Source organism: Gopherus evgoodei, chromosome 8 (assembly GCF_007399415.2).
Source record: "Gopherus evgoodei ecotype Sinaloan lineage chromosome 8, rGopEvg1_v1.p, whole genome shotgun sequence".
In the NCBI taxonomy this organism is placed as follows: Eukaryota; Metazoa; Chordata; order Testudines; family Testudinidae; genus Gopherus; species Gopherus evgoodei.
This window is the reverse complement of record NC_044329.1, coordinates 37,207,488-37,228,303: the sequence shown is the minus strand read 5'-3', so window position 1 is coordinate 37,228,303 and position 20,816 is coordinate 37,207,488. Positions and strand designations below refer to the sequence as shown.

Below are 20,816 nucleotides of genomic sequence, written 5' to 3'. Positions count from 1 at the left end.
ATCTTGTAGCTATTTTACCATTTAACATTACGTGGTTTGTAACATTTAAAAATCGTAAAGAGTAAACTGCGAAAGAATGAGCAAGCTACAATTTAACAATATTTTTATCTAATTGCTTTAATACTAATTAATACATTTTGATAAAAACATACAACACTAGAATCCCAGACTGAGAACGGATATATTCTAGTAAATTAGATTTAAAAAACGGAGACAAATGATTCAATTCATGAATCTGCTCTACCCTAGTGTACACTGAATGGGACAGGAGCGAAATCTTTAATAAACTTTAATACAGAACAACTGAACCTCAGGAAATAGTACTTAAGTAATTTGTTTTATTCTTTAAAACAATAACCCACCCAAACAGAGACAAAGTCAAATCCTGCTTCTTTGCATAACCCTGGTGTACACTGAATGGAGTAGAACCAGAATCTTTCACAAGACAGATATACACCCAGCTATAGTCTCCATGCTCTTCTTCACATCTTACAGTTTTTTAAAAGGAGTTGCTGATCCCTGGTGAACTTTAGAATCATCAGCAACTCTTTTTCATACTCGAAATCAATACATCAATTGCTGTGCACTCTAGAGCGAGCTGAAAAGACCCAGTTTGTAAGAATAAAGAGAAAACTAAGAAGCCATAAGGAGAAGTAACCACGGTCACCACAGGCTACTATAAAATAAAATACAGGCCTAGTGAACCCACACAAGGCTCTGCAATCTTGGATATTTGAGACTATCAGAACCCCACAAAACCAAGCACTTCCGTCCCCTTGGCGGCCTGGGGGAAGAGAACTGAGTTCGATATTTAAAATTGTGACAGTGAATCCCAAGAAGTGAGGAACCAGTTGATTTCTGAAAGCCAGACTCCTGAGATTAAGGAGAATCCCACCTAAAACATGACAACCCCACAACAAACAAAAAAGACCTCACCCAAATCCCAATAAAGCAACATTATAATTTAAGAGGGAAGGAGGAAGAAAATGCAGGGCCCGATACTGCTAAAACATAAGATCCTGAACCATCCGACTGCCATGCAACTAATTAAAGAAAAATAAATTAATGTCCTTTATTTACATCGCAAGATTTAGATGGGGGGAAGAGAGGGGAAAGCCACAACTGTGTGGGCTTTACATACTTTTATACCCGCAGACAATCAACATGTCAGGGTGATGGGTTAATCTTATTTTCAGGCCATTTGCCCACTGGCCTTGTTGATGTTCTAGTCTATTATTAATAATCATTATTTCCAATAGGTCTGATTCATTACATGCCATCTACGATTCATCCCCCCCCTTCTCCCCACTGTTGTGTCTGCTTCGCTGGGGGAGGGGGCCGAACAAATCAGCGTTGCCCAAAGTCAGACCCGATCGAGAGCTTACTAATACTGCGATCCCGGGCAGCAGCCGACATCCCCGGGCGGCGGGCCGGGAGCGGGCGCAGGCTTACCGGGGCTCGAAGTTCACATGGAGCGGGTCTGGGGGACGCTGGGCTGCGGCGCGCTGGCCCCGGCGACAGGTGAGCGCACCTGCGCCGCGCGGGAGCTGCCGGGGGGCAGGAAGGCGGCTGGCTGCGGCGGAGCAGCAGCAGAGCAGGCCCGGCCTGAGCCCGCCGCTTGCAGCGCACGCACAGCCCCGGCGCTCGGCTCGGCTCTCCCCGCAGACGGCGAGTCGTGGCAGCCCGGCGTCGGCACGTAACCCGGCGCTCCGTACTTGACACCGCTGCCGTCAGTGCGCCTCCCCCCTGCTTAGCCCCCCTTTGCGGCTCGCCGGGCTGCGCGGCGGCAGCGAGGGTGGCGGCCCGGGTGCCCCGGGGCAGGGGCGGGCCCAGCAGCTGGGCGAAGATCCGCGGGGGAAGTGCGCCGCTGCGGCCGGCTGCACCGCCCCCTCCTTCCCGCGGCGCTGAGAGCTCGGCCCGAGCCCGGGCTCCCCGGCCCAGGCAGCAGGTACGGCCCGCGCCCCGGCTGCCACGAGTCCTGGCTTCTGGGGCGAGCACGGGCCGCGGGTTGTTAACGGCAACGGCACCGCCCCAGTTCGCCAACAGGAGGCGACAGGCCCCTCGGTGCACAGCGCTCCTTTTCTCCCCCCCCCCCCGGCCCGCAGAGGGGAGGGCGGCCTAGCGCCTAGGGCTGAGCCCCTCCCACCCGCAGGAGGTGGCGTTGCACACTCAGATTGTGCCCCGGGCCATGTTGCACACTCAGGAGTGCCCCCCTCTCACCCAGGCTGTGCCCTGGGGCCACGTAGCACAATTAGGCTGTGCCCACCTGCTGTGTCACAGTTCTGATCATTCCAAGCACATCTAAACATCACACCACCGCATCCCTACAGGACAGTGACGTGCACATATATTATTATGCTTTACTCACCTCACTGCTAAGTAGAAATACAAGCACACTCAGTTCCACCTAGTATCTTTATCCCCTGTACCCTACTGCAGGGCAAAGAACCGTAAATCTCCCATCAAGGACTAATCCAACTCCTATGGAAGTAAAGGAGTCTCATTGGCTTCACTGGGAATTGGATAAGGCCCTCAAAGTGCCAAGACTGTGAAAATAATATGGAGGAGGGATATAGTCATAGAGTTTATGGCTAGAAGGGACCACATGTTAATCTAGACTTCCTATTCATCCATTGTCATTAACTTCCAAATCGGATTTACTCAGTTCATATGTTCACTTTTTCTAAATGCCAGCCTTACAAAGCTTGCCCTGGGATCTAAAAATTCAGCTGTGTCATGGTCTATACATCATCCTCAGTAATACAGATTGTGCACTTAGCGCATACCTCTGTTGATAATACACAAGACAGAATAGAATCAAGTTTGTTTCTTGTAGCTTTTTTTGGCTCCACAGTGCCAACCATCAGTATACACTTGTTTTTGCCAGTAAAACAACCACATAGGGCTCAACAAATGCACCAGGAACAGATGCATTAAGTAATAAGATATCATTGCAATACAGTGAGAGAATATACCATCTCCTCAGTAGTATAAAAAATGTGGAGGAGGAGAGAGAACATAACAGGTACTTACCAACTGTAAAAGAAAAATATACAGCTGCTAACTAGAAAATGGTTTCTTTAGGGCTGCAGCTGCATGAGGCTGCCAAATTTAAAGGGCCAGCTGCAGAAAGGCATGCTGGGGAAAAACAGCAAGGAAGGCTGCTGTAGGGACCATTAGCAGTGTTCAGTAAGTTGATGAGAGAAGGTGTTGGGTGTATCTGGAGGTCTGTCACATGGTCATTCAGACTGTGGCTATACTTTAAGAATGTAGTACTATAGGTTTGTTGTAAAAATGTTATGGCATGTAGAACTTCAAGAGAATAAATTACTATGGTAATTTTAGCATTAATGTCAGTGGAGAAAGGGAAAAGTGAGGTGAAGGACATAGCTGTGTGCTGTAGTATCATAGAGGGTTAAGAAACTGCTCAAATTTAAAATAATCTGAATAGGTCGCAAAGTGGAGTGCATGTAAAAATAGTGAATGGAGAAGAAGGCTGTGTATAGGTTTGAGCAGGTGCTGTCTGTTGTAGCTCTTGGAGCAGCAGAGAGGTATATTTATTTGGGATGGTAAGTTGTGAAGCTCCTGTTTGCTAGCACAGTGTGGTAGTGCCTTCGGATCTTATGAAAAACTTTTCTTCTATATTCTGTTTTCAGGTGACTTGTTCATTACAGTATTTACTGGGGAACTTTGTTTTGCATAGATTTTACTTTTCTCTTTCTTCTTCATTGAAGACTCTTGCCTGCAGTTGGGCATTAAAATGGGAGACTAACCAAACCGTAAAAGCAAACTAGAGACCAAGTGAGATTTTTTTTTTAGCCTAGAATCTGGGCAGAACTGAAATGGAGATCTTAATGTTCTGGGCCATTATCTGTAGCCCAAAAAGAAATCCTACAGGATAATGTTGGCTAGTCCTCCTTTCCATACAGTCAGTGCTGCCTGTAATCCAGTTTCAGGAGACAAAATGCTGATTTAGCTGCACTATATCAAGGTAATCAATTTGTCTAAAGACATATGGTAGTCTGACATAACTCTGGCTTCTGCAAGCTGACTGTCATAGAGTCTCCTGGGAAATGTGTTGTGCTGTGTGAAGAAGCACCTGCAGCCCTTAACATGTGATTTTATCCAATGCAAGCATGTTTCCACTTTACTTATTAGAAAAACAAAGCCAGTCATCAAGATCTCTGGACTCTTCAGATCATTTGTAAACCCATGAACTGCTACCATGTATCACAGTAACTTCATGGCGTAATAGCAAGGACAGGAGAGAGCCACTTTCTCCTAGTAAGGGAGTGACACTTCTTTCTTGAGCTGTAGCTTGCAAACTGTCAGAACTGTCCTCTGCATGACTTTGAATGATTACAGAGATGTCTGATGTGCCCTGGGCTTACAACGCAATTTAAATACTTTGAAGTATTTAAAATCTTTATTTTTAAAAGGCTATCCAGGAATATCTACTGTCTTTATCCTCAGTCAGCCTCGCCCCCCAGCTTCTTAGGAAGGTTCTAGTAGCTGGGATAGCTCTGACTAGAGCTTGCAGTTACCTCAAGGAGTCTAAACCTGCCTCTTGTGATTGGGGGAAAAAGCTACTTGAGCTGTACTAAGAAATACCGGCAGTTACAGGCTAGTGAGCCTGACTTCATTACTGGGCAAACTGGTTGAAACTATAGTAAATAACAGAACTGTCAGACACATAGATAAATATAATTTGTTGGGGAAGAGTCAACATGGTTTTTGTAAAGGGAAATCATGCCTCACCAATCTACTAGAATTCTTTGAAGGGATCAACAAGCATGTGGCCAAGGGGGATATAGTGTACTTAGATTTTCAGAAAGTTTTTGACAAGGTCCCTCACCAAAGGCTCTTAAGCAAAGTAATTTGTCATGTGATAAGAGGGAAGGTCATCTCATTGATCAGCAACTGGTTAAAATATAGGAAACAAAGGGTAGGGATAATTGGTTAGTTTTCGGAATGGAGAGAGGTAAATAGTGGTGTCCCTCAGGGGTCGACACTGGGACCTATATGATTCAACATATTCATAAACGACTTGGAAAAAGGGGTAAATAGTGAGGTAGCAAAATTTGCAGATGATACAAAACCATGCAGGATAGTTAAGTCCAAAGCAGACTGCGAAGAGCTACAAAGGGATCTCACAAAATTGGGTGACTGGGCAACAAAATGGCAGATGAAATTCAGTGTTGATAAATGCAAAGTAATGCACATTGGAAACATAATCCCAACTACAGTATACATATAAAACGATGGGGTCTAAATTAGCTGTTAGATATCTTGGAGTCATTTTACATAGTTCTCTGAAAACATCCACTCAGTATGCAACGGCAGTCAAAAAAGCTAACAGAATGTTGGGAATCATTAAGAAATGGATAGTTAATGAGACAGAAAATAGTGTATTGACTCTATATAAATCCATGGTATGCCCACATCTTGAATAGTGCATGCAGGTGTTGTCGCCCCATCTCAAAAAAGATATTGGAATTGGAAAAGGTTCAGAGAAGGACAACAAAAGTTACTATGTATATAGAACATCATCTGTATGAGGCAAGTTTAATAAAATTTGGACTTTTCATCTTGGAAAAGAGATGACTAAGGATGGATATATGATAGAGGTCTATCAAATCATGAGTAGTGTGGAGAAAGTAAATAAGGAAGTGTTATTTACTCCTCCTCATAACATAAGAAATAGGGGTCACCAAATGAAATTAATAGGCAGCAGGTTTAAAACAAACAAAAGGCAGTATTTCTACATACACAACGCACAGTCAACTTGTGGAACTCTTTGCCAGAGGATGTTGTGAAGGCAAAGACTACAAGAGGGTTTTAAAAAGAACTAGATAAATTCATAGAGGATAGGTCCATCAATGGCTATTAGCCAGGATGGGCAGAGATGGTGTCCCTAGCCTCTGTTTGCCAGAAGCTGGGACTGGGTGACAGGAGATGGATCACTTGATGATTAGCTGTTCTGTTCATTCCCTCTAGGGCACCTGGCATTGGCTATTGTCAGAAGACAGGATCCTGGGATAGATGGACCTTTGGTCTAACCCATTATGGCTGTTCTGTGTAACAAGGAAAAGAACTGTTGGCCTTGCTTAGACTCTGATTAAAGCTTCAATAAAACCAATGCCTAGGCAAGCAGTGAAAGTCTTTGCGTAAAAGCATTGCATATGATGGAGTGCTGAGTGGCTCACAAGACTGGTAATGGAACACAGGGACACACCTCTAGGTTACTGGTTCAGATCAGTACAGGTTGGTAGAGGTGAAAGTTAACTGCAGATGTTAGGCCATAGAACTATTTTGGTTTCAATTCCTTTAATAATGGATAGGTGTCCAAATCATGATGAATGGGACTTAGAGATCAGCTTGCCTTCCCTTGAGGCGGTCAGGACTGAGACTTATTTGAAGAGCAATGTGGGGGAAACGTATATTTCCACTCAGCTCATTCTGTAACTATTCTATAGGTGAAGAGAAGACACTAATGTTCATGTCAAGCCAATACTTGAATTAACTAATTTTCCTTAAAAGTTACAATTAAAAGTAAATATCTGTAATTGAGGATTGACTACCGAATCTTATAGTTAATTACGGACCATTTTATCATTGATGGATTTTAAGGTACTCTTCAGGTAGAAAATCTAGAATAAGCAGAATGTGATAATTACTTAATCAGTGACGAAATACTTCATTGGCTCCTTGAAGTCCGTGGTAAAATGCAATGAGAGGTTTGCCATTGACTTCAAAGGGCCAGGATTTCACTCTTATTACATCAATTGAAGGTACAGGTGGAACCCTGGCCTACAGCAAAAACTTGTGCTTGAAGGCTAAAAGCAAGCAAGTTTTAACAGTTTTACTCTAGATTTATCCATCTGGATATGGCTGTTGTGACTACCTTTTTATTTTCCCTTTTCTCAATAATAATATTAATGAAACTTGATGTTTAGACAGAAGCTGTTTATGTTGTGCATAATGGGGCAGTGTTAATGTCCAAGAAATACTTATCTTCTCCTTTTGGAATTTAATTTTATCCCAAATATGGGTAATTTATTAAAAAGAATCAACAACTTTTCCCTACTATGCAGAGAAATGTTTAGAGAAAAGATCTTAAATTTCTATAAACTCTTTTAAACTTGAATATGTCTTCAATCTAAATATGACTGCATTGGCTGTGGAGCAGAAGAATCAGAAAATGCAATTGATGAGAAACACTGTAACTGCCTAGTTTAGTTTGATTATCTGAACTGAGTGAAATGTAAAAAGTGCAGTCACTAGTGTGCAAGGCCATGATATAGTATAATAATATATGGTGGTATACCTATATTTCTTAGAGCTGGAAGGGACCTTGAAGGGTTGTGGAGTCCAGCTCCCTGCCTTAACTAGTGGGACCAAGTACTGATTTTTGTCCTAGATCCCTCGCTGGCCCCCTCAAGGATTGAGCTCACAACCCTGGATTTACCAGGCCAATGCTCAAACCACTGGGCTGGGCTAGCCCTCCCCCATTATGGGTCTTGATGTGGATCTGCTCCCCTCCTGCCCACTCCATCCCTTATATTTAAATCCTCCTGCAATCTTGCTACCTCCACTCGTTCATAGCTTTGTATCATCTGAGTTTAGAGACCACGGAGTTAGTTCAGATTTCTCAGTCCATAACTAATATGTTAAATTGTTCCTTCTACTGAGCCCTGTGGGAGTCCAATTATTCTTCTAAAAGGATTTTCTGCCTTCGGGCCAGCTCTTTGCCTCTTTTTCAGCCCTTTCCCATCACTCCTGCAGTGGAAAAAGAGAGTATAACAATGGCTTACATAATGACTCAGTATTTCCCAAGTATTGGGCAATCCTTGGGTGATGTAGAGGCAGGTGGCAGGAGAATGGTTGTGAGGTTGGTTGCAATTTGGCATTCCCTGACTGTCATTAACAGTCCCTTGAGGCTGTAGGCAGCTGGGTGGAATTTAAAGTCTCTCTAAGGATGGTTGAAGGTGCATAGCCTAAGGATTTAGGAGTGTGAGGAGGATACAACGTTGTGTAAAGCCACCTTGGATGCCCCTAGTCCTCTGCAAAGCCCAGCTCAAGCAGAGCCAAGGAATGAGACTCCACCTCTTAGTCTCTTAGTTGGAAGAAAGGGTTCAATCTGTTTTGTTCTTTAGTACTGCCTACGTTTTGGATCATATTCACAAACTACTTGTGAGTGATTGCACAACAGGCTTTACTTAAATCAAGGTAAATTGCACTATTATACCAGGCTGTCTGGTTATCCTATATTCTGCACAAAAATATTGCATTGAGAGAAGAGTAAGGATGCAAAGATAAGCACTGGAGAGTCAGGAAAGGACAACATTAAGGTTGCATCACAATATATTCTTTAAGTACCTTGCTCACGTAGTATTTGGTCTGTAGATCCTTAGCTCAGTGCACAGACTGCATGGTGTGCAGTGTCTAAAGAAAGGGCATGGCACTTATTTAAGTCACTTATTACAATTGAAATGAAGAACGCAAGACAATTTCTACTGAGATGGTCAACCCAGATTAAAACAGTAGGTCTCTATGGAAACTAAATTATTTATTTTCAGTTTTTGTAACTAAATCAAATTATTTGTGAATGTTGGTTTTAGTCTCATTGTTCAGGGAGAGCTCCTGCTTATTCCACTGGACACCAGCCAAGCTGCATACTCAATGAGGCATGGGGCTGCCAAATTTCATCTTTCTGCCCTCACCCACTTTGGCACCAGAGACGTTAGTCATTTTTGTATATATTTCAGAAATATATGACTGGTTGAAAACAATGGAAAAGCTTAGGCAACCTGCAGTACAGCACGCTAGTTAGAACTCCTCCTCCGTGAAATCAATCAGGTTTCTTTGACAATGTATTTCAAGTGAACCCCTTAGTGGGTGGTTGGTAGATGTTTGTTTATTTCAATGCATAAGGATCCGGAAAGCTCTGGGGGTGCCTTGACCGACATAATATAATTCATGTTCCATAAACCAAGCTAATCTTCCTGCCCAAATGAGAGTCAAACTTTCTGCTCTCAGCAGGCATCTATCAACTCTTCTGCACTCCAGCCCCCCTTCACAAAATGTACAGGAGGAAGGATGACCTTTGGGTACCTGAGTGTCTAACCAATCCAGGCTTTGGCTGACCGCGGGGGTAGGAAAGCCCTTCCAGGGCCATCTTCAGAATGAATTTGAGGGAGCTCCAGCATGAACCCCTCCATGGATGTGATGTGTGGCTGTATTGCATGAGGAAAGAGGTGATCTCTCATGGTGCCTGTTCCCAAACCTGCTTCAGCCTTTAAGTGGTCTTAACGAGGTCCCCTTTTGGAATCAGAACTTGCATTTTTTTTACCAAAGGCAGATGGAGCAAAGTGCTCTTAACCACAGCACCAACCTGGGAATTTCAGAGCAGCTTTGGGCCCACTAAGTCTTTTTAATAGCACAAATGGTTGTCCACCCTCTCTCCTGCACCCTGGCTTTTTCTCCCCTCTGCAAGCATAGGTGATGGAGGGGAACATTTACCCCTTGGTCATGAAGAGGTTTCCCCTAGAGACTGTGGAAAGAGTGCATTCCTTCCAGAAATGTCTCACCAGACTGTTGGTCATTGCCTTCTCACAAGGTACCACAGCAATTAAGAAACAGGCATTGCAACACAGAGGAAAGATGATCTAGATATACAGGGCTACTCAGCAGAAGAGATTGATTTGTTCTGGGTTGTCCTTTTCCATTTTTAAAGCCTCTCACTGTAAAGGTATATTCATGTTTTATATATATAGTTCTACATTTTCAAAGGTAACTACTGATTTTAGCTGCTTCCATTTTTTGGGTGCCCAACATGGGATATCTTAAAAGGCCCTGGCTTTCAGAGGGCAGGTGCTTACCATATCCTTGGTGTCTCAGTACTGTCTTCCCCCTCTCCCCCAAATCACTAGTCTCCTTTGAAAATTTAACCCCTGGTTCTTTTCAGAATGTACTGAATCTTGGTAAATGGCTTCTTAGTCCAGGGAAGAGGCTTATTAAGGGTGGTCATTTCTGAAAAGATTTTTAAAAATCCCTTTTTGTAAAAAGACAGCAACACAGAGTGTCATGCAGCCTTTGCTAGTATTACTGTGTTAGTGCATTTTAATATTTTTACTGCAACCCCCACTGTTTAGAATATATTGTTGAAACTTACTGTGAATTTAGGATTTGCTTTAAAGGGGGAGGGATAACTCAGTGGTTTGAGCATTGGCCTGTTAAACCCAAGGTTTTGCGCTCAATCCTTGAGGGGGCCATTTAGGAATCAGTGCAAAAATCTGGGGATTGGTCCCGCTTTGAGCATGAGGTTGGACTAGATGATCTCCTGAGATCCCTTCCAACATTGACATTCTGTTATCTGTTAAGCCTAGTATCTGACCTCCAGAAGTGGCCAGTACCTGATACTTTATAGGAATATAGAGGTTTACTGCTGTGCCCAGTTTTGGTTGTCATGGAGCTGATTATGGATTTCCAAATTTGTGGCTGGCTCTGTGCCAGAGAATGGAGAGTACGCAACTGTCTCTCCTTGAAATAGGTTCCATAACTTCAGGGTTGCCCACTGGGACACTGAATTAAAGCAAAAGGCAACAAATTTAAAGCAATTAAAAGCTCTCTCCCTTTTTTCAAAAGTACAGAATATGTTGTTAGCCTGTGGAACTCACTGCCACTAGATATCATGGAGGCCTTCAGCCGAGTAGGATTAAAAAAAGGATTAGGCTTTTATCTAAATAATGAAATCATCCACTCTTACATTAGACAGAGTACAATGTGTATGGATAATCAATCTTCAAAAACCTCCCTCAGAGGAGGAGCCAACCTCCAACAGCATGAGGTTAGGAATAAAGGCACAGAATCTCAAAGGTATTTAGGTGCCTAACTCCCATGGATTTCAATGGGAGTTAAGCACCTAAATACCTTTGAAGACCAAACTGCCCACTACAATCTAGTTACTGACTAGTATTGGAGGACACAGGGTGTGGAACAAGAAGACCCACTGATTAGATCTGGTATGATGAGTCCCATGTTTCTGAGTAGATATGCTGTGGCTAATATAGGCACTACTGTCTCTAGCCATTCAATTCTGAATTGTAGGATGTCAGTTAGAAATGCTGAAAAGGAAACCTCAAATCTGTGAATAATAGGGCTGTCAATTAATCGCAGTTAACTCACACGATTAACTCAAAATTAATCGCGATTAAAAAAATTAATCTCCATCACAGTTTTAATCGCACTGTTAAACAATAGAATACCAATTGAAATTTATTAAATAGTTGTGGATGTTTTTCTACATTTTCAAATATACTGTTTTAATTACAACACAGAATACAAAGTGTACAGTGCTCACTTTATATTATCATTTTTATGACAAATATTTGCACTGTACAAATGATAAAAGAAATAGTATTTTTCAATTCAGCTTGTACAAGTACTGTAATGCAATATCTATCATAAAAGTGCAACTCACAAATGAAGGTTTTGTTTGCTACATAACTGCACTCAAAAACAATGTAAAATTTTTGCACCTACAAGCATAGGCGCCGACTTCCCCTGTGCCCCGAGGGTGCTCGACCCCCCCACCTCTGGCCCCACCCTTGCCCCGCCCCAATTCCACCCCCTTCCCCCAAGTCCCTGCCCCTGCCTCATCTCTTTACCGCCTCCTCCCCCGAGTGTGCCACATCCCAACTCCTCCTGCTCCCTCCTGGAAAGTCCTAAGCACTGCCAAACAGCTGTTAGGCGGTGGGCAGAAAGAGCTGGGAGTGGGAGGAGCGGGGACACTGTGCCCGGGGGAGGGAGGGACGGGGGTAGCTTGGCTGCCGGTGGGTGTAGAGCACCCACTAATTTTTCCCCATGGATGCTCCAGCCCTGCAGCACCCCCAGAGTCGGCGCCTATGCCTGCAAGTCCATTCAGTCCTACTTCTTGTTCAGCAAGTTGCTAATGCAAACAAGTTTGTTTACATTTACTGGAGGTAATGTGGCCCGCTTCTTATTTGCATCACCTGACAGTGACAGGTGGCGGTCATATGGCACTTTTGTAGCCAGCATTGCAAGATATTTACCTGCCAGATGTGCTAAAGATTCATATGTCCCTTCATACTTCAACCACCATTCTAGAGGACATGCTTCTGTGCTGACGATGCTCGTTGAAAAATAATGTATTAATTAAATTTGTTACTGAACTCCTCGGGAGGAGAATTGTATGTCTCCTACTCTGTTTTACCAGCATTCTACCATATACTTCATGGTATAGCAGTCTAGGATGATGACGTAGCATATGCTGTTCGTTTTAAGAACACTTTCACTGCAGATTTGACAAAACGCAAAGAAGGTACCGATGTGAGATTTCTAAAGATAGCTATAGCACTTGAACCAACATTTGAAAATCTGAAGTGTCATCCAAAATCTGAGAGGAACGAGGTATGGAGCATGCTTTCAGAAGTCTTAAAAGGGCAACACTCCGATGCGGAAACTATAGAACCCAAACCACCAAAAAAGAAAATCAACCTTCTGCTGGTGGCATCTGATACAGATGATGAAAATGAATATCCATAAGTTCACACTGCTTTGAATTGTTTGGATGCATGTCTTCTGGAATGGTGGTTGAAGCATGAAGGGACATACAAATCTTTACCACATCTGGCACATAAATATCTTGAGAACCGGCTACAACAATGCCATGCAAACTCTTGTTCTCACTTTCAGGTGACATTGTAAACAAGAAGCAGGCAGCATTATCTCCTGCAAATGTAAACAAACTTGTTTGTCTAAGTGATTGGCTGAACAAGAAGTAGGACTGAGTGGACTTGTAGGCTCTAAAGTTTTACATTGTTTTATATTTGCAGTTTTTTTTACATAATTATACATTTGTAAATTCAACTTTCATGATAAAGAGATTACACTACAGTACTTGTATTAGGTGAATTGAAAATATTATTTCTTTTGGTTTTTACAGTGAAAATATTTGTAATAAAAAATAAATATAAAATGAGCACTGTAAACTTTGTATTCTGTGTTGTAATTGAAATCAATATATTTGAAAATGTAGAAAACATCCAAAATATTTTTATAAATGGTATCTCTTATTGTTAACAGCACAATTAATCACACAATCATGATTTATTTTTTTAATTGCTTGACAGTCCTAGTAAATAATGATGTTAGTGGATTACAATTGTACAGATCAATTTCAATCCATGAAAAAAAAAAAGGGTCCACATGTGATGGGGTAGTTTGTCCCCTCTGGGCAGTATGGTCTACTGGTCAGTTCATCGCAGCCCCTGGCATGACTCTTTAAGACTTGAAAGGTCTGATTATAGGTACAAGGACCTGGGAGATATTAGGAGAGAGGAAGCAGGCCAGAGAATAAGTTGGGCTTGGGAGGAAACCCAAGTACTGCTTCTTTAAGAGCCAGGAGCCTTGCAAAGCTCCTCTGTTTCCCAACCAATGGGGATGAGCTGGGAGAAGGGGCCAGCTAAGTGCTGTCTCTTCCAGCAGTGCGGAGGCTAGCAGATGCTGCAAGGATTATGAAGGCTCCTGCCCAGTCCTGAATTAACAGGGAGCAGACACCAGCAGGAGAAGGCTACCAAATCTTCTCAGCCTGAAGATGGAGTGAGGCCAGCTGAAATAGACAAATGGCAACCCCACTGCAGAAGCTCCTGGTAAGGAGCTGGATGATAATTCCTTGAACTACCCAACCTTACGGAGGAGGGGCTGGGGTACCTGCTATAATCAGAGACGTAAAGACTGAGACGAAAACCCGAGGGGGGTGGGAGCAGAGCTTAGAGGGCAGGCTTCAGAGGAGCTCTGAAAGCCGGAAGAACTGTTTCTTTATTTGAGATTTTTTTGTTATGGATCCTTTTGTGGGAAGTTTTGTAATAAGCCACAAGGAGGTGTCAGGGTTCCCTCCCCATTCTGAACTCGGGGGTACAGATTTGGGGACCCGCATGAAAGACCCCCTGAGTTTATATTCTACCAGCTTAGGTTAAAAACTTCCCCAAGGCACAAATTCCTTTCCTTGTCTTTCCTTATCTTTAGGACACTAACATCAATCAGGTTCTTAAAAGAAGGACTTTATTGTGAAGAAAGAAGTAAAAGAATCACACCTGAAAAATTATGGATGGAAGGTAACTTCACAGGGTAATAAAAAGATTTAAAACACAGAGAACTCCCCTGTAGACTCAGCTTCACAGTTACAAAAACAGGAATAAAACTACCTTTGTAGCATAGGAAGATTCACAAGCTAAAGCAAAAGATAACCTAACACATTTCCTTGCCTCATTTACAATTTCTGTAATTCTTGGATTATTCCAGGTATATTTTCAGGAGGAGATGTCCCTGCTTGGCTTCTCTCTCCATCCAGACAGGGAACAAAAACAAAGAGAACACAAACAACCCCCGCCCTGCCAGATTTGAAAGTATCTTCTTTCCTTATTGGTCCTTCTGATCAGGTGCCAACCAGGTTATTTGAGCTTCTTAACCCCTTACAGGTAAAGCGATTCAGTATAGCTGCCCTTATCTCTATGTTTATGACAGGAGGGTATTATTGGGTGAAGTGTGCCTGAAGTCAAGTTATTGGCTTTCTGAGAAGGGAAACTGAGGAAGGGAGCGTGGGCAGCACTGCACTAAACTCAGCAGAGGGTGCTGCAGGGCAGACATGTTCTACAAGGCCACGCTGATTTATTAGTTAAGTCTGAATAACAAATGATTACTGAATTTAAACACTCCTGTTATGGTTTCTCTGATCATATTCAGACTGACTTATTGTCTCCTGCACTGAACCCCAAATCAATAATGTCTTATTTGAACTGTATCTTGCATCCTCAGCCTTTGCCGGGTTAAATTGTATTTGGCTATGGCTATTGGGACTTGTCTTCACTGCTTTAGGTGTATATGCTACCTTGTCTACACTGAGTTAATATGGATTAAGGACTGTTGTGAATTTGATTAACTAATGCAACTGTATAAACACAGATATGGTGCTGGTACCCAAACCTGTAACTTCAGAGGAAGCTACATACAACTGGGACTGGAGATCTGAGGACTCTGAGAAGAGCAGAAGCAATACTGTGCACACATCATTAATTTATATGTTGATCAGTCTCCTCTTCCACAATTTCAAGGTAAATGAGCAAAAGTGTCTTGGAGAATTTCACAGGTCACCAATCAGATATGAGCAAATTAACCTTCTGCAGTCTCTACGGGGTGAAAAGGAATTTTGGCAACACCTTTGTAATGTGATAATCTTTCTCTGCACAGTCAGTGCTTGGTTCAAAATGTCTCATCTTCATCATAAATTTACGCTTAGCTCCTCGCCACACTTTACAAAGACAGGCCTGTTACATATATAAACCTACCTGGCTGTTTAAGATTTGTTAGGGAAACATGCAGTCATGCAGGCGGTGTGTGTTTCTCAGCAGACTGTACAGTATTACATTCCTTTGCAGATGTATTCATTTTGCTGGCAAGGATGGAATAAATATGCCCCAAAGCAGATTGTAAGTGAGATAGAAGACTGGTGACAGGATAGAGCTTGCAGCCTATGGGATGATGAGAAGTATTGCTCTTGGGCTGCTGCCCTAAGATGCTAAATGGAGTAGGACCCATAGCTATATGGGTGAGCCTTGCCTCCTGGGAGGCTGTTGTAGTGGTTGGAGCAGGAGTGACCTTACTCTTGGTGTCTGCATCTGATTGCTTCAGTCCCACTGACTCTGAGCTGAGGGCGGGTGTGTCATGAGAGAGGACTGCTGCTGTCAGGGGTGAAATGCTGTGCTGCAAAGCTGCTCCTGGGAGTCTGTAAGAGAGAGGAGCCGTGCCAGATTTTCCTGTTCCTGATCACAGTTGTCTGAAGGCAGGGAAAACAAGACTTGAGAAGTGGCATTCATGGGGCAGATAACCCTGAGGAGTGACTTAGTAGTAGCCTCTGGGAGAGGTGGCAGAGGCAGCTCCACCCATATCTTAGTGGCAGGGAAGGGGCTTTTTCCTAGTTGTTTAAATGTTGCTTTTTTATTTTCTAGCACCTTGGCGGCCTGCTGTTTATGCTCAGGCTGAGTGGAGGACCTGGGAGAGAGAGAGAGCAATCCCTTCCCAGCAAGGACCCGATCAGAGCAGAAGAATTCTATTCTGGAGAACTGAATATGCAAAGGTCCTCGATTTTCCTTCAGACATCTGGCATTGGATCTAGAGAGGAGATCATTGCAGTGCCTTGTGATTCCAAACTCTGGAGAGGACCCAGTCACTATATTTTCCTGCCAGATTAAATCAAGTGCCCCAGACAGGCTTTGAAAAGAATGCTTCCAGGTGTATATGTATTTTTAGAATGGGAATTAAAAGGCAGGGGCACAGGATGATCTGCCAGTCTGGGCAGGGAGGCAGAACATGCTGGTGGGCTCTGACGTGATCAAAGCGTTCTCCGTCCCTGGGACTCATAAGGTAGTCCAGCCCCATCGTTCAACAGTGAGACTAAAGCCAACATGGTGGTTCTCTTTGAACCTCCTTGTAAGAGGGAAGCTGAAGAAGTGGGAATGAATAGAAACAAAACCCTTGCCTGAACCATTCACGTTTTTCAGATCCTGTTAATAAACCATCTTAGAGTAAATTGCCTGGATTTCCTATAAAATAAAAATGCCTTTGGGGAGCTGAGCAGAGACCCAGAAGAGTAGATTAAACAACTGATCTTGCTGAAGGAGGTAGGCGCCGGAGAAGATCAGATAACATTAGCAGTGTATATTATCAGATAACAACAAGAGAGCAGGGAAACATCTACCTGGATAGGACAAGCAGATAGAGGATTTGGCTACTGCCAAAGGAGAGCTGATAATTCTAGTGGCAGTCCTACAGGAAGAGAGAGCAGTGACTCCTGACAAGTCCAGGGATCTAAAAGAGAGTGCAGCTACCAAATAAAGCTAAGAAGCTCATGGTGTCCCGTGGAAAGGTGTCATCCATTGGAGAGGATGCATAACTAGACATGGGAAGCCCCACAGTCCTTTATTTCGGTTGGCCTGCCTGCCCATATTTGCACATCAGCCTTGCACAGTGCATGCGTTTGCACTCCAGCCCAAGAAGAGGCTCTGTGTGGGTGCAATGAAAGCTAAACTTCAAGGGTAGTCTCTCCCACAGGGTATTGGTAGATCTCAAGCCCTTTGCAGGCCTGCTTATCCCCTTACTTACAAATAAAAAGGGAGCAGGCTGTGGGTGAAGAATGGGCATGTCTGCAGAAACCTGGATTTAAGTGCATTCCTCACTGTGCAAATGAGGCACTTAGCAACCTCTTAGACCTTACTAGGCAGGAAAACCTGGGCAGTCTCCCAGCAGTATTCTCAGGAATTCAGGATCAGGTTCCCATGTGTTGCCTGGCCTGGCTCCTCACCTTTTACCTTGAGCTTATACACCTAGCACTCCATGCCAGTGCTGTTCAGAGCAAGTACAGCATGTGGCCCCAGAGAAAACCTTCAGTGATAGTAATATCATTCCCTGATCCCACTTACCCATTGTCAGAGCCAACTCAGCAGCGGCTGAGTGAGATGAATTTCCTCTTGGTGAGGGAGGAGGAGGTAAACACAACTAATTTTTATTATTTACACTAAAGATGCATCAGGCAGCAACCAAACCCTGAAATCTGACAGTGCAGTGAGTGAACACTAGGGGGCCACTTACTGGTCAGCAGGAATCCTAGGTTGTTTCACTGTTCTCTGGCCCTTTCCTGAGAAACAAAAGAACATTCACGCACTGGCATCTTGGAGTACAGATATGATGTTTGCTGGTGGTTATGGGATCTGTTTCTAAAACCCTGCTCCCATTAATTGTGAAAATAAAGATATCTTTCAAATGTCAGGCAATCAGTGCCTGGTACGTGATACATGCATGATACTCACATGCCCTTCAGCAATGCAAAAGCAATGTAGCGTCCCACTTTGTTCATGCAGTATCCATTTAGTTCAGGTGCAAGATGAGTCGCTTGCTTTTCCTAATGATTGGTGGGAGAAATAAAGTTGATTTTCAAGCTGTGCTACAATGCCTCACACATACACAGCCACAGATGCCTGTCGAGAGACCAAGCCAAAGCCATGAGGCCTGGAGTTACACATTTGGCTTTTGATGTCAAAGGGTGTAGTTTCAAATCCCTCCCTAGTTCTAGCAGTGGATGGGAAAGGTGTGGCACCCATATGTTTTTTGGGGAAAAAATACGACTTGATTCCTCATTTGCAAAGGAAAGGGCAGTCCATAACTGTGCATGTTTGTCTAGCTGTATCAGTCTTACTTCAGAGTCAGGAGACTGCAAGTGCAATTGCTGACAAATGTGGGAAACTAAAGATGTCCTTGTGCCACATAAAGAAGTGCGCTTATGGTGCTGCGCGAAGTCTGGGAGTGTGACTAATATTGGGTGGGTTCTGATAACATGACAGATGCCAGCAAGAACTTGCATTGTTGGGGAAAACATGGTGCCTGTCAAAAGCATGAGATGTTAGTCATGGCTGATAAACCCAAAGCCATTCATTTGCTGGTGGACTGGTGTGATTTCAGCATTCTCCGTGGAACAGTCTGAGCAGTGGTTTGAAAGTTAGGTTACAACGCGTCTTTGGAGCAAATTTCTCATGCTTAGTATGCAAATTCCTTCCCATGAAAGAGAAAGAGCCGCAGACATTTTTGAGATAATGTTTGCATAGTTTACAAAACACTTCCCACTGGAGACATCAGGGGACTTTGTGTTATGGCAGGAACATTACTCTAACTCGACATTTTTGAGATAATTCTCTGCTTATACTCTACTTTGTCCCATTTGGAGATGGTTTCTTTAATTTAGCCAGGTGGAATCATCACACATGTTTAAAGCTAGGGTGATTCCCCTTCCGCACCCCATCTTTGCAAGGACTTGTCTTGCGTTTCAGTGCTGGCATCATTCATGCACACAGCTGATGCCATACCTTTGTGGGAATGTGTCACTCATTTATCATTGCTTTTTCCCCTTTCAAGAGGATTTTGTATAATATGCACAAGGAATTATCTCAGAAATTTAAATCCAGGCCTTCCCTCTGTGAGGGCTTCTCTGTAATTTGAACTCAGGACCTCACAAGCTTAAGCAAGAATTATGACCCTAGAACACCACAGCTTCTTTGTTTGTCTTTGCAAAGGCATCTTGAAAGGGACAAAACCAAGATAATTGAGTGTCTTGTTGATACTTTGGTATAGTTTTCATCTAGGGTGTGAGAGGCTCAGTTTTCAAATCCTAAGTAAGCCTCTGCAGAGGTTAGGAGAATACTATAATTTCACATTTTTGAGAATTCCTTTACAGTTTGCTTTGTAAGGGGGCAAACCAAAGGAAAAGAAGTGGCTTGTTCTGCCAGTGTCCTGTCACCTATGGTGCAGGAAGTCCTGGATCCAAATCCACCAAAAGCTATTGCATAGGAGCAACTTGACACACGAGTAGTGCTTTGGGCTCCTCACAGGGATGATGTTATTACTAGTGGCCATTCCTAAATACTGCAGGACCTGTGGATTTCTACACTAATTTTCTTCTTCTGTCACCTTCTCCCTGTCCACCAAGGGGAGGACAAGAAATAACCAGCTTATTTTGCAGCAAGGGAGATCTAGGTTAGATACTAAAAAATTTCTACCTATGTGGATAGTCAAGCACTGGAACAAGTTACCTAGGGAGGTTGTGGAATACCCATCATTGGAAGTTTTTAAGAACAGGTTGGACAAACACCTGTCAGGGATGGTCTAAGCTTGCTTGGTCCTTCCTCAGTGCAGCAGGCTGGAATAGATGACCTCTTGAAGTCCCTTCGAGCCCTACAGATCTATGATTCTGTGAAATCACCCAAAACGTTCCTCTTGTTGCAATAGCAGGGAGAAGGGAAGAGCACCATTCTACGCAGTTGCATTATGTCCAGCACAGAGATGAGTATGACAAGAAGTCGTTCAAAATGTGCGGAGTCAAACCAGGATGAGGCGAGAATGCCAGAGGGCTTCATAGTCCCCACAAACTGCTTTAGCTAGAAAAGGTCAGAACAATAGGCTGCTTTCAAGATTCCAGCCAAAAATTACAACCTGGCAGGAGAGTTGTCAGTTTAAACAAAACTCTTTGCTCCATAAAAGGTCAGCTAAAATGGTTTTAATTTTTTATCAGATATATATAAAATTTGTTTTGTGGTTTATAAGCTGGCTATCTTGGCTATTTAAATGTTTTGGAATGAATAAAAGTGGTATTATAGGCTGGTCCCTTGCATGAGTGATATGAAATATTGCATAAGAGTCCAGCAAATACAATGCCCTCAATAATTACAGGTTTCACTCTTTTTATAGCACCCTAAGTGAACACAGCACTGGCCAGCAGAAAAGATATGCTGTGGAAATAGATTTAATCACTAAATAGCTTATATTCTATTGGCTATCAGAAAATGGGCACAATACAATGTGAAGAGTTGGTGCAATATAGAACTCACGTAGAATGTGCTGTGGTCTTTATAGGTGGAATGGTTGGTGAAACAGATGTGCTTGCAAAATATTTGAAGGCGAGGTATGGGATAATCCTCTGAAAGCAAGCACATGCCACAGAGGGCAGCAAGAGCCATGGTAATGAACGCTGTTCTCTTTAAACCAGTGCTGAAATTCGGAGAGGAAAGAAAGTGAAGGAGTTCCTATAATGTTTCAAGGGAAGTATAACTCAGAGAGCAGAGCACAGGAAATCCTGCCATTGAAAATCCCCACCAGATAGGCCCCATCAGACCTTTGAATGAACCATTTGATCATTGTAGCTTACCTCTTGTTTTCTTTCCTTCTAGCTCATTCCTTTAATGTAGGCTTTT

General features: G+C 43.2%; 1 long non-coding RNA gene across 6 annotated transcripts; it reads left to right on the top strand.

The window, feature by feature from the left end:
- The first annotated feature begins 1,862 nt into the window (after positions 1–1,862).
- LOC115655793 lies at positions 1,863–20,307 on the top strand. Of its 6 annotated transcripts, XR_004001509.1 has the most exons (6): positions 1,863–1,948; positions 13,507–13,673; positions 14,050–14,138; positions 14,326–14,501; positions 14,986–15,134; positions 16,029–20,307. It is a non-coding gene; the product is annotated as an uncharacterized LOC115655793 (long non-coding RNA). The 6 variants fall into 6 exon arrangements; XR_004001507.1 differs by lacking the exon at positions 14,326–14,501 and having other exon boundaries at positions 13,510–13,673; positions 16,029–20,306; XR_004001506.1 differs by lacking the exon at positions 14,326–14,501 and having other exon boundaries at positions 16,029–20,306.
- Positions 20,308–20,816: the final 509 nt, after the last annotated feature.